This window comes from Cyprinus carpio, chromosome A18, assembly GCF_018340385.1.
Source record: "Cyprinus carpio isolate SPL01 chromosome A18, ASM1834038v1, whole genome shotgun sequence".
NCBI lineage: Eukaryota > Metazoa > Chordata > Actinopteri > Cypriniformes > Cyprinidae > Cyprinus > Cyprinus carpio.
Genome location: NC_056589.1, coordinates 1164272 through 1177456, shown reverse-complemented (window position 1 = coordinate 1177456; position 13185 = coordinate 1164272). Strand labels below are relative to the sequence as shown.

Below are 13185 nucleotides of genomic sequence, written 5' to 3'. Positions count from 1 at the left end.
TTTCATGCATTTCTTCTGAATAATACAAAGAAGATTGTTTTTGACTTTTTACCCATTCAGTAAAAGGGAGTGGGGTCCAAAACACCTTTATTTTTTTTTATTTATTTTTTTGTATAGTCAGTATGAGACATTGTGCAAATATTTTAAATATAAAAAACATGATTATATAACAAATATAGACCAGCTGATGTAATAAGCTAATATGGACAATGTATAAAGGTTTCACCCTGTCTGAACTGTTGACTCTGATGAAACCAGATGCTGAAAAGCATGCAGACTTGTTGATTTGGTTCCCAAGCTCTCGTAAACATCTGGTTTGTTTTTTTCTCCCCGCACAGCACAAAGGCAGCAGTGCTTGTGTTTGTTCTCTTAGTGCTATTTTCATCTCTGCCTAGAACCTTTTCTCCGATGTAGCAATGTGCTTGGGACATTGCTAGTTCAGTCAGTTGATTTAGTCTCAATTTGGCTGGAGATGTATACTACTAATAATAGTTAACACGGGGTTGTTAAGCTTGTGCGAGTGAACCGCGTATGAACTCACAGAAATCTGTTTGGATTGAAGCCCACACTTCATCCTAATGCACATTGTATTCAAACACACCTATCATTAGCGCTCATGGGGTCTGCTTTACCAGCTAGGATATGACTGCCCGATCCCACACACTGTAGCTTCAATTTCAAAAACATTAAGAGAAGTTTTTGTGTTTTACCCTCTCTGTTATTAATTTCTAATGATTATGCATACCGGCTTATAGAAAATCCCAAACAACTAGGAATGATTTTGTGGCACTGTATGGAAAAAAACCTTGAAATTTTCTTTCAAAGGAGACAGCGACAACTTCTTAGATGAGGCGTAGATCACCGTAAGTTGTTGTAGGTAAGTATTAAGAAGAATTAAAATATTGTGGATGCATACTGCGCTTTTGGCACACTAGCATAAAATGAACAAAGTAATTGCCCCACCCCAAAAAAAGAGTCCTTATCTTCGTTGTCATGGCGAGTGTGTCAAAACGGCCCGGTGTGTCTAGATCTGTGTGATTTTAAATGTGCTGCTCTGCAGTGCTGGATGCATTTGATTGGACGCTTCATTAATGAGCAGTCGGGAGAATGGTCTGTACATAGCAGGCAGACAGGAGAGACAATGGATAATTACCTCACTCTCCTGGAAGGTTTTCAAGCCTGGTCCTTACACACACTGACAGACCAGAGAGAGAAAGAAGACAAAATTGGCTAGAAGTCTTACTGATTGTATTAGTAGAGGTAGTATGTGGAGGATAATGATGACAGGGCTTTTATAGGTCAGTCGAATGACCGCCTGACATATTATCATGTTTCACTCTGCTCTTTTCGATTGCTTAGCAATTATTTAGATATTTTGCAAACTTAAGACTGCAATCAAGACGTGTACAGTTAGGGATTTCAAGATTTTTTATTAAGCCTGCTATAGTTACATCCAGATATTTCATGGACCATCTGGTTGATATTGCACACAAAAATAACAATGCCTGGCTAAAATTGCTTTCTTGAACAGGTGTTTATTAGTCTTCAGAGAAACAATGTCTTGTGTAGAGGTACTAGGTTGATTAAAATAGCATTTAGGAGGAAGATTTGTCAAAGTGTGTATATTTTGAACATATCTGCCAGACTTATATCCCTTTTTATTTAAGCCATCTCCGTTTTTGTGTTTTTTGTTCTGATATCAGTTTGGAAAACATTGGAGAGTGTCAAATTTAAAACTGCCTTATTTCGCGCAATGACCCATGTTATTATGCATATAGCATTTGTTTATGAGGACTATTATAGATGTTAAATATCTGTCAGTTTCCCTATTGAAAAGTTCAGGGATGCATTCTGTTTTTGGCAGTTATGTCTAAGCTTGTTGTGTTTTTGCCATTAACATTTTGTTTTAAGATGTCGTTTTTTTAATCAACTTGAGAGCTCTGCATTCTACAGTTTTTTGTTATGCTTTTAAGTGATTTTAAGCAAAAGGAGTGAATAGTTTTAAATTTTAGTGGATTTTTAAAGTATGTAATTACACATTCCTGCCCTCTTCCATCCGAAGTTAATAATCAGCTTTAATCAGTTAACTTGTTAAGTAGTTTTGGAGGAGACTTACAGAAAGATCTCATGCTCATGTCCTCACATTGCAGACAGTAAGCCAAATCTATTCACTTTTATCACTTTTGTGGATTGAAAATGACCACCGGTCAGTGGCTGGGAATTTGTAACAGACTATTATACAGTGAATAAAGGTTTCTAGAGCCGTCACTGAGCCATTTCTGTTGTGTTTGCTGTGTGTTTAAAAGCTGCAGAACATGTCCCTCAGGTCTTGTTGCAGAAGCAGTGAAATCATTACATAGGCTACCTGAGCCAGCAGAACAATGGGAAATTCAAACTACTATCGCACAAACATGTTTACACACCAGACCACCTGCTTCCTTCTCAAGGGTTCTGTCCAGCACAGCATGAGGTTAGAACCAACCACATCTCCCTTTGGTGTTCAGAGTAGAGCACAGGAGAGAGACCAAGAAAGCCAAGCCTGAGGCCTAGTGAGAACAGTGGGAAAATCAGTTAATATCCTGTCTCCTTGTGTGAGCACCCGCTGCCGCCTTGTAGGGTTCAATCGCAAAAGGTATTTAATTATTAATTGGATTCTTTATGTATTCTTATTTTATAAAGTATTTTATGAATTTATTTATTTATTTATTTATTTTGAAGTTTTTTGCAGACTCTATTTGTGGCTTATATAATAAATCTGATAATTTAATCAGAATCCATATTTTTTTTTATAATTTGCAGTGTTAGCATTATAAAAGTTTGTGTTAGTGCCTAAATCAAACGTGATAGAAGAACAAACATGAATAAAACAGTGAAGCGGCATCTTCATCCCCTGAGTTGTTACCCAGCTACAGAGGTATACAGCTGCTGCCAGTTCAACCGGTTTTACTCACGTTGATGTACTGCAGTTAAGACCCAAAAGTATATAGCGAACTGGTTTGATCACGCAGTGTTGCGACATCTAAGATGACTTCACAGGTGGGCTGAACAGGAGATTTTAGCATTCAGGATAGTGTTTAACTTTTCATTGATTTCCTGAGTCGTGATGTACTGACCTGACTTCTATGACAATATTTCCATCGTCATGTGTTAAATCGTCGGTAATTAAAATGTCATCAGGGCTTTATAATATGAAATTTAGTTCACTATCAGCCTTCAGGTTCTGAATCTCACGACATTAGTCCGGCAATAAATCATCTCAAACACTCAGAGAAATGCTGGTCATATTTAGTGTTTGACCTAGCGCGGGGTGTGCTATGGTTGGCGGCACTGTCTGTCTATTTACAGATAAATGCTTCTTCTTGCCCATGGCTTGTATGGTGTACTGGACCTTCCAAGCGACCTGAGGGGCCGGGTTGTTCCGAATCAGGGATGCTGACACAGTGAGGGTCCCGCTGGTGGGTTAAACGCTTGGCTGGAGCCATTCCACAAACAAAACACTCTGACCCAGCCATTCAGTCCCCTACCCGTGTTCTCTGTTACTTTCTTTCTATTTTGAATCATTCAGCCTTTTTCCATTTTTAAGGGTCGGTGAATCACATGTAAAATACAGGGAGTGATGACATTTAAAGAGACTGGATGAGAAGCAATTAGCATGCTTGTGCAAACCAATTAGAACACACTGACGACACTGATGATCAAACACTGGCCCCGCAGGAGTGTTTGACTGAAAACAGCCGTCTCCCCACAAGCGTAGGTGTAGCTCAGTGACCACGCCTAAAAGCATTCAACTGCTTCTTTCAGCAAAAATCCACCTCCTCTCTGTCTTAACATGTTCACCATAAAGCCAATATATATTATTATGAGTGTAAATTGTTGCATGGACATGAACTCAACAAATAAATAAATAAAGTTAGCCTGACTTTGGACAAAGACTCAGGGCTGTATTAAACCCCACAGCAAATCTTAAAATTAAACCCAAACCCAAAAATTTTAATCCTGTTATATTTTACTCACCCTCGTGTCATTCCAAACATCACTGACTTTCTTCTTTCAAACACACACATACATATAGATCTTAAAAACATGTTCATTTTGTTTTTAAATTAATTATTTATTTTTGGTTTCATAGAATGAAGTCCTCGGGGGTTTGGGCCATAGTGAGGTTTTAGGTGTATGAACAAGTAAAGCAACAATATCTTCTTGTGTTTTCACCAGCCAAGAAAATACTCTACTGCTTGAAAGTTTTTTGTTGTGAAATTATTAGTCCCAATTTGAATTTTTTTTTTCCTCTGTTAATATATATTATTGTATTATAAGTAATTTAGTCCTGTGATGGCTAAGCTTAATTTTCAGCAGCCATAACTCCAGTCTTCGGACATGATCCTTCTGATAGATTGTTTTTTGTTGTTTTTTATTTTTTTGTGGAATGTTGTTTTTTATTTTTTTTGGGTTTTTTTTTAAATAGTTAAAAAGAACAGCATTTGTTTGAAATAGATTTTTTTTTTGTTTGTTTGTAAAAAACCTATGGATCTACGATTTTATTTGATAAGTGGTCGGTCTACCCATCGCAATATCTCAGAGTTTGACACCAAGATTTTGACACAACACCCCTGATGCTTGTTTGAGCTCCCAGGTAGTTTGGACAAAAACTCGGATTTTGCTTAGAGATTTCAGTGCTTTTAGTTCTTGTTTCTTAACTGTGTCATGACTATTTAGTGGGTACATCAGAACATAATAAGAGGATCTCCTCAGGGAAAAAAGCCCTCAACAATGCTTTTAAAAATGACGAAATGAAGTTTATAGTGATTAGCTCTTCTTCTCTTTGTTCACAGTGCTGGCATACAGTGAATGCAGCTGCAGCAGATAGGAAGAATGCATCATGGATTGTTGCTAGTAGGACTGGGAGGAGCTACTGCGATATAGTTCTGGATCAGTGTTGTCCGCGATGCAGACAAAAGAATAATAGAATCTGCATAATGTTCCTTACCCTGGCCTCCCTCAGTGCTACACTCTCCAATCCCACAGGGCATTGTGGGTAATATATAGAGGTGATCAAGATGCACTGGCATCAATCATGCTCCTCTGTTTAGGGTAGGAAATACAAGTGCCGCATAAACTGCAAACAAAGCCAGCCGGAGATGCTCTTAATGGCCGCCCTCCTCCATCTCATCTATACTGTCTTCCCTGTCTCTCTCTCCCTCTAACTCTGTAGTTCTCGCCTCTGGCTCAGCTTCCCCCTCTGACTCGCTTACATCCTTAGCTTTCGTTACTCTCTCTCTGTCTTTTGTTCCTCTTTTAACAAGACACGAACGGACCACTGAGATCAGTTCTGCCTATTTTCTGCCTTTGCTCTTGAACAAATACCCTGAAACGAGCAAATTACAGAAGCATTTTTGTCGTCTGGTAAAATTCTTCATTGTGGTCATTTCATTAAAACTATCTCTATACTGTAAGCATTCCCCCAACCGGTCTGTTGTTTGTCATGGAGTGTGTTGCAGGTTTATTGGTCATATCTCGAGCCTTCATTTGGGATCTTCATTAGTCCCAGACGCGATAACCACATACCTACGACTAGAAATGGCCTACTTAATGGCCACGTTTTTCAGTGGTTTTTCCACTCACGGTAGTTGGTGTGTACAGTCTATGTCAACTGGCTGTGTTAAAGGTGAGTAACGAAATACCTTTTTCTTGTTCAGTTAATGTGTACCTGACAACCGCCTACAGTAATACAGTTGTTAGGCTGATTTCGCCAGAAAAAGTATTAAAACGTGCGCCTTTAGTAGGCAGGCTTCGAACCGTTATTTCGTCTTTTCTTTTTTTTTATTGTTGTTTGAGGCCAGGGCTGACAAGTCGGTAAATAACACTGGAGAAAGTTAGCCCATTAGCCATTCCTCGACATCTCAGTGTGTAGTGTTTCCAAGCATGTGCAGGACTCTAGTACAAGACTTCTCTACATCTTTGATAATGGTAACTTAAAACTAGTTGTTTTGAGTGGCAGAGCTGTGAATTCGCCATGTGACTAATCACTCAGGATCCACAGGAACGAAATCATGATGACACTCATTGATGCTGTCAGTCCCACCACCCATTATCCTGTAGCTTATATGTTTGAAAGGCAGCAGGAAAAACTCCCATTTTCACGCTTGTACCAGACGCTCTCCAAACAATTGGCTTCTGGTAAAAAAGACATATATAAAAATAATTAAATATTTCAAAGTTAAGTAACAAAGTTGGGATGCACATCATATTTTGCATGACCATGCCAGTCGGAGGATAGGACGCTTTTAGTAGCCCTGTAGCTGCATAGTGTTACATAGTACATAGTAGCATAGTTTTCATCAGCAGGAGCTGAAACTGGGGCCATGAGTAACCAACCAAAACCATTGGGGCCTTTAGAGATAAGTGTCCACCCAAAACTGAAAATTCAGTTATCATTTTACTCACCATAATGTCATTGCCAGTATGGACTTTCTCCTCAGGAAGAAAGACGGGTGAGAAATGTTTCAGTAATTTTCATCCATACAGTGGAAGTCAGAAATTCTTCAAAATATTCGTCGTTTGTGTGGACACAGAATAAAGAAAGTCATTTAGTTTTGAAATGAACATTGACGGAGTAAATGAAGAGAATGTTTCATTTTTGGGGTGAACTATCACTTTAAGCTTCAACCAATGACCCCAAGTGTTTGGGGGGTCGCGCTATTTGTTGTGTCTGAATGGCCAGAATGGAGGAGGCAAGAGATTTAAAATATCAGGATATTTTTGTGCATGGTCTATGCATTTCTCAGTCATTCAGGTGGGAAAGAAAGAACAGACCACATCTTTTTTGAGTCAAGAGATGAAATAAAAATGGCTTTGATCTTGCCCTGGTTCGGTAGGGAGTATGCTTGTCATTGCAGTAGATTGATCATCAGTTCTTTGTTCCAATATATTTGTGCTCTTGGACGCTTGCCTCACTTAGAATGAAAGAGAACTCAATATCGAGCTCGGATATTAAGAAATCAGCCCATAATGACAACCAAATTATATAGACTTTGAATGCGCCTTTGAACTTTTTAAACATAAGCACTCCCAGTCATCCAACCCCATCATCAAAGGTTCAATCAGGTGACCCACAACCTATCAAATATACAGGGCCGGGCATTAGTTGGAGTCTTATTGTGAACCATTGGAACATACAAGGGAGCACGTGGCAGGGGGAGCGGTAGTGGCTAACAGGGGAGTTGGATCTAAGTATGTAATGAGGGAATCGATTAGAGCTGGGCTCAAGGACTACACCGTCTCATAACAGGGCTTCCACAACCCAACTCCCTTTGCTGAGGGAGTTCAGCCCTGATTATCAGACGGGGCTTGGCACTTGAAAGACGCGAGGCTTACCCGTTCTCTGGATGTTAATATTAGGAGCAAGCCACCAGAAATTATTTCAATTTTTAGCAGGGGCTAATCCATCATAAGTGACGGCAAATCTGAAGACACTATGCTTGAGCCTAATCCAGTTTACTCCCTCTAGCCTCTCCCGTCTCTCGCTGGTATAAATGCATGTATATAGTCGTGTGTGTGCATATAAGAATGTTTAGATGATAAATCTGTGTGATAAACCCCCAAATTTTCTTAGTCTCTGTTACATTAAGGCTGTGTGAGTGTACCGGCAATGCTCGATTCATTTTTTAACCATGTGATGGGAAATGAAAATGGAAGAACTCCACATTTGTCCTGACATCTTGAATTAACCTATTATCTTTACAGAACATTCAGCATAATTCAGATACACATAATGCTAATATAATCTTCCGAAAATATAAATCGCTGTTCAATTACAATTCAGCCTTTTTTTTCTCTCACATTTGCCTTTTCTATCAGCTGGTGTGTTTTAGAAATAGCCACATCAGAAAGGCTGAAAAATAACAGCTAGGTAACAATCACCTGCCCTGTCAGCAAAATAAAGGTAGAAATGGCTGGGTCACTTTATTAATATTAATGAGCTAACTGTTAGATTTGTCCCTCCCATTTTTCAGATCAATATGAAATCAAAATTATTTTAGCAGCTTTGGAAGGCAGTTTGTTCAATCAGATTATAGGAACCCAGAAGTAATTATTGGTTAAGATATGTTATGATGAATGATAATTGCCATCAGCTCTTTAGCAGCGAGAGGTCACTTATCATTTCCTATTGGCCTTTCTTCTTCCACTTTTGGGATGTCTGGTTCGCTGCGGGATAAGACAAGAGGCAAAAAGTCTTTGTGGGATGCAATAAAGATCTCTCCAGTTATCTAGCTATTCATCAATGGATCTCTCTACACTTTCTGATTTTGATTCTAGTCTTTAAATGTTCATTGGGTTTCCTTGTTGATACACATTATTTACTTTACCTAGTGGTTCCGATGGTATCTGCGGAGTGGTTTTGTGGTATTTTTGTTTGTTTTCACTCAGGCTGTGCCCTTTCCAGCTGAGCTGATTGAATGAAGGGCATTCTTTGAAATTAATGATTTCTTGTTTGACTGCGAAAAGCACTAAATATTCATGAAGTGAGCAAGAGAGAAACAGAGAGATAAAAAAGAATCAGTGAGTGAGAGGCAGAGAGATAACAGAGTCATTGTTTGGTCTCTACGTGAATCAAAGTTACTGTCACCATATACGCTACAGGAATGCAGACACAGAGCACTATATGTTTTCTTTGAACATTTAATTTAAAACTGTGACATTAATCAAAGTTGTGTACCATTCAGAACTGAATTAAAAATGCATTTAAGAAGTTCCAGTTCAGTTCCTGAATTTGAAGTGGATTTTAACTGAAGCAGAAAACAGGATACAGAATTGCATTGGATGCAGTTTGAATTTGCATGAAAGCACATAGAATTAAAATGAATTGAAATTCACAGAAATAAAGAAAAAAGCAGTGAGGGATGGATGGATGGATAGACAGATGGATTTACACTCATGAAATGAAAGGGAGTCCTTTCAGTTTGGTTGTCAGTCTGAAACACTGTGCAAACGTATCGACAGTCTAGAAGTGGTTATGTCGAGGGGGAGATTATGTCGAGCTGGTCTGTGATTGGACAGTACTAACTGAATTGTTTCTACCTGTTTCTGTATATAAAGAATATATATGTAGACTGATAACATGAGAGCCACATTTGCTAGACAAATGTTTTTTTTTTTTTTTTGCTGTGTGTATGTGTGTCGCTTGGGCCTAATGAGGCAGCAGGACACACAGAGGAGAAAGCTGCTATACCTGCACAGCAGGACAGTCAGCAGGGGTTAGGGAGAGTTTAGGAGTACACACACTGTGCCGAGCCAGCAGAGTCATCACATCCGCTTACACACACACACACACACACACACACACATACACACACTTTCATACTGAGGTGTGGCTGCTGAAGTTTAGAGAAAAGAGGCAGATGCTGTTGGAAGCGGCGCAGTATGGAACCCCTTGTTTTTCACACTAGACACACACACACATACTCACACATACAGCTGGCTGTGTTGGAAGAAGTACAGGTTGAACGTGACTTATTATCTATGCAACGCAATTTGTAATCCTCCTCTTTCCTTCTTTCCATACTTATGAGCTTACTAAGAAAATTAGAAAATTAAAAGTAAAGTTCCACATAGCGCTTGTAGTTTTCTCCAACAAAGTTGTGCTACATCAATTGACTTTTTAATTTTTTTGTCATTACTATTATTTTCTACTTGGATCTTTTTTGCATATCCACTTGTGACTGAACTAGGGTTCTTAAGCTCTTTTGATGTTTGAATGTTTTTTTAAACTTACTATAATTTCATAAATGTATGTTATATACACTACTGGTCAAAAGTTTGGAATAATTACTTTTTTTTAAGTTGTTCTTAAAGTTTCTTGGCTCACCAAGGCTTACTTTATTTGGTAAAACAAAATTTTTTTTTAAATTTTTTTAAATTTTTTGTGGAATCATAATGTTCAAAAGATTTCCATTTCGAATAAATGATATTTGAACTTTCTATTCACAAAGAATCCTGAAAAAAGTAGCATGTTTTCCACAAAAATATTAAGCAGCACAAACTGTTTTCAACATTGATAATAATAAGAACCATTATTAATAATTGAGCACTAATAATAATTGTTAATAATGAAGCACCACATCAGCATATTGTAATGATTTCTGAACGATCATGTGAGACTGAAGATTGAATTAATTGCTCCTGAAAATTCAGCTTTGAAAGTGAAAGTGACGTGACATACAGCCAAGTACGGTGACCCATACTCAGAATTCGTGCTCTGCATTTAACCCATCCAAAGTGCACACACACAGCAGTGAACACACACAAACCGTGAACACTCACCCGGATGAGTGGGCAGCCATTTATGCTGTGGCGCCCGGGGAGCAGTTGGGGGTTCGGTGCCTTGCTCAAGGGCACCTCAGTCGGGGTATTGCCGGCCCAAGGCTCGAACCCACAACCTTAGGGTTAGGAGTCAAACTCTCTAACCATTAGGCCACGACTCCAAGACTCCACAACTTGCCATCACAGGAACAAATTACATTTTGAAATATATTAAAGTAAATGGTGAGCATAATAGACTTCTTTTAAAAACAATAGAATTGTTTATGAATTTGACAGGGTTTAAAATTAATTTTAATATTTTATATCTTAAAGTTTAGATTTGTTTCTGTTTGTACTTTTTTAAAAATAATAATTTATTGAAAATAAAAATTACAATAAAAATTTACTATAACTGTAAATTAAAAACAAGCAAAAAGTTATAATATTGTTATCTATTATAACCATATCTTATTAGCCCTCTGCTTCTTTCTCTCCATTTTCTATCTTGCTCTCTCTCTCTCTCTCTCTCTCTCTCTCTCTCTCTCCTGCCATTTAGAATGCTCAATGTGCTTGTGTGGCTGACAGTGAGCTTTCACACTCTGCTGTCAGAGTGAAATGATAGGAGAAATGACAGACAGACAGACAGATGCCCACCGCTCAGCTCTCTTTTGGCATACAAAACAACCCACACCACAGCAAACTGTTCAGAAAACATTTTCTTTGCCTTTCCCTCCATTTGACCAACACAATAATGCTAAAAATAAGTGGCCACCCAGACACCTCACCAATATGTGCTTGTTGAGCTTTAATAGAGAGTGGTCCACTATAACATCTACCACTTGATGTGATCAGTTATGAATTAAGCTTCATCTGTGGAACTTGGTTGATTGAGATGATGGCATAGGTGGCAGCACCTCACATTTATGTCCTGTCTGTTTTTCTCTCTAGTCATCCGTCCCTCCTCCATCCTGAGTGATAGTCCGATGTTAATCCTCAGGGTCAGGGGGTGGCTCACCCCTCCTTGCTGCCGTTGTCCTTGGCCATGTTTCTTAATTCATCCAGCACTTATTACGTATGCCGCTGTGTGTCTGAGACAAGTGGCCATTTGAAGTGGCCTCGGTGGCCAGCGATAATTAACATCAGCAGGGGCAGCACACAACTATACCTCCTTCTGAGAAATGCAGGATGATGGACTTGAAGGAGAGATGATTGAACAGAGGCAAGAAGAGGTTAAAGGGTAGAGCTGAAGAATAAATAAGAATATAAGGAGAAGTTGATTGACCATGGAAGGTGGACGTTCATTCACTAGTATGAAATATCATCTTAATGGCCCTGAATGTGTCTTCCTTTCTCCTGTCATAATCATAGAATAATCATAAATCTGTTAGAACTTCCGTAGACTACCTACATAGGTCGGAATGCTTCCCAGAAAACAGTGTAAATGTGTTAGCCAGAGGTCACTGGTTGCCAGAATGCTCAGCACTTATCTCTCGCTTTCGTTTTTACAGTCAGGGCAGGTCACCTCTGGCTGCCCACCCATTTTTTCCAGGCTGTGAAAGATCAGCAACCTTTTTAGTCTTTCATTTGCACAACTATATTCAGGGTCAGCCTGTCAACTTTGCTTTTTTGAGAAGAGGCGGAATTTTAATTTCTGCTGTCATGTCGTAAATGGATCACTGTGGGGCTTTCTTTGTTGTTAAATATTCTCGCAAAAGCTTCCTTTCCAGCAGGCCATGTCTGTCAGACATTATGCAGCTCAAATAGATGAGGATTGGATCTAGTGCATTTAGAAGGAGACGTGGCAATTCTGGGCAGAAAAAATATGGATGCAGCATGTTTTGCTGTGTAAAAATATGCATTAATGTTGTCATGTGATTGGCAGGGCTGGTTGGGAGGGATTTACTTGGCTAGGAAATATGTAACTTGGACATGCATAAACATCTCACGTACAGTATGTATTATTGCACAAGGGTTTGAATCAGGAGTATATCAGAGCAAAAGTGAGTCAGTTTGCATCGTATCTGCACTGGTCATGGAGTTTTGTTTTTGTTTTCCTGCGCTCATCTAAAATAATAACTATAGCACTGACCATTTAAAAAAAAACTGTTATCCTGTTCAACCTGTTTTTGGGTGAATGATTTATTTAATGCAAAAACAAACAAACAAAAAAAACTTTTTCTCTTGAATCTCTTAATATTTTCAAAATAGCCCATATCTGCTTAATATATTCCAAACTTCCTCTCTCGCTCCCTCGCTTCTTCCTTTGATATCTTTTTAGTTTTGAGTTGTTTTGTCTTTATCATCCGCTTTTCTGTGGTGGATCTTTTCACAGCAGGAATGATGACAGATGAGCAGGATCTGGAGGCAGCACTCAATCCCGAGTCCAGAGAGTGCAGGAGACGCTGTGATGTGTCCGTGGTTGTGGTGGGCTCACGCTGAGTGGGGAGATTGAAGAGGGATACTCCAGAGCACACTCTTCATGAGCAAGGGAGGAAAGAGGAAAGAAGGATGTGATGTGGTGAGATGAAGGAGGGATAGATGATGTGGTGCAGCGGGTGGACATGATCTCGTAAAACTGGATGATCACAGCCACACGGGCCCCCCTTGTCTGACGCCTCACTCCAAAAAAATATCTATAAGATGATTACATTAATTACTTACTGAAATACACCGTGGCCTGTCTGTGATTTTTTTGTGTTCATGCTGAGAGAATGCATGTTGCTCTACAGTTTTCAAGGCAAGTAAATGTAAGTGGAAAACGAGATGTAATGATAAATCAACATGATGTGGGAAGGTAATATCTTGTCTATGGTTCTGTTTTAAATAAGTCAAATTTTGCTCATGCCTAGTTTTTTTTTGCCAGGTCGTGGCACCAGAAAATCAGCA

General features: G+C 39.0%; 1 pseudogene; it reads left to right on the top strand.

The window, feature by feature from the left end:
• The window catches only part of LOC109058037, a 54233-nt pseudogene extending 41495 nt beyond the window's left edge, over positions 1-12738 (top strand).
• Positions 12739-13185: the final 447 nt, after the last annotated feature.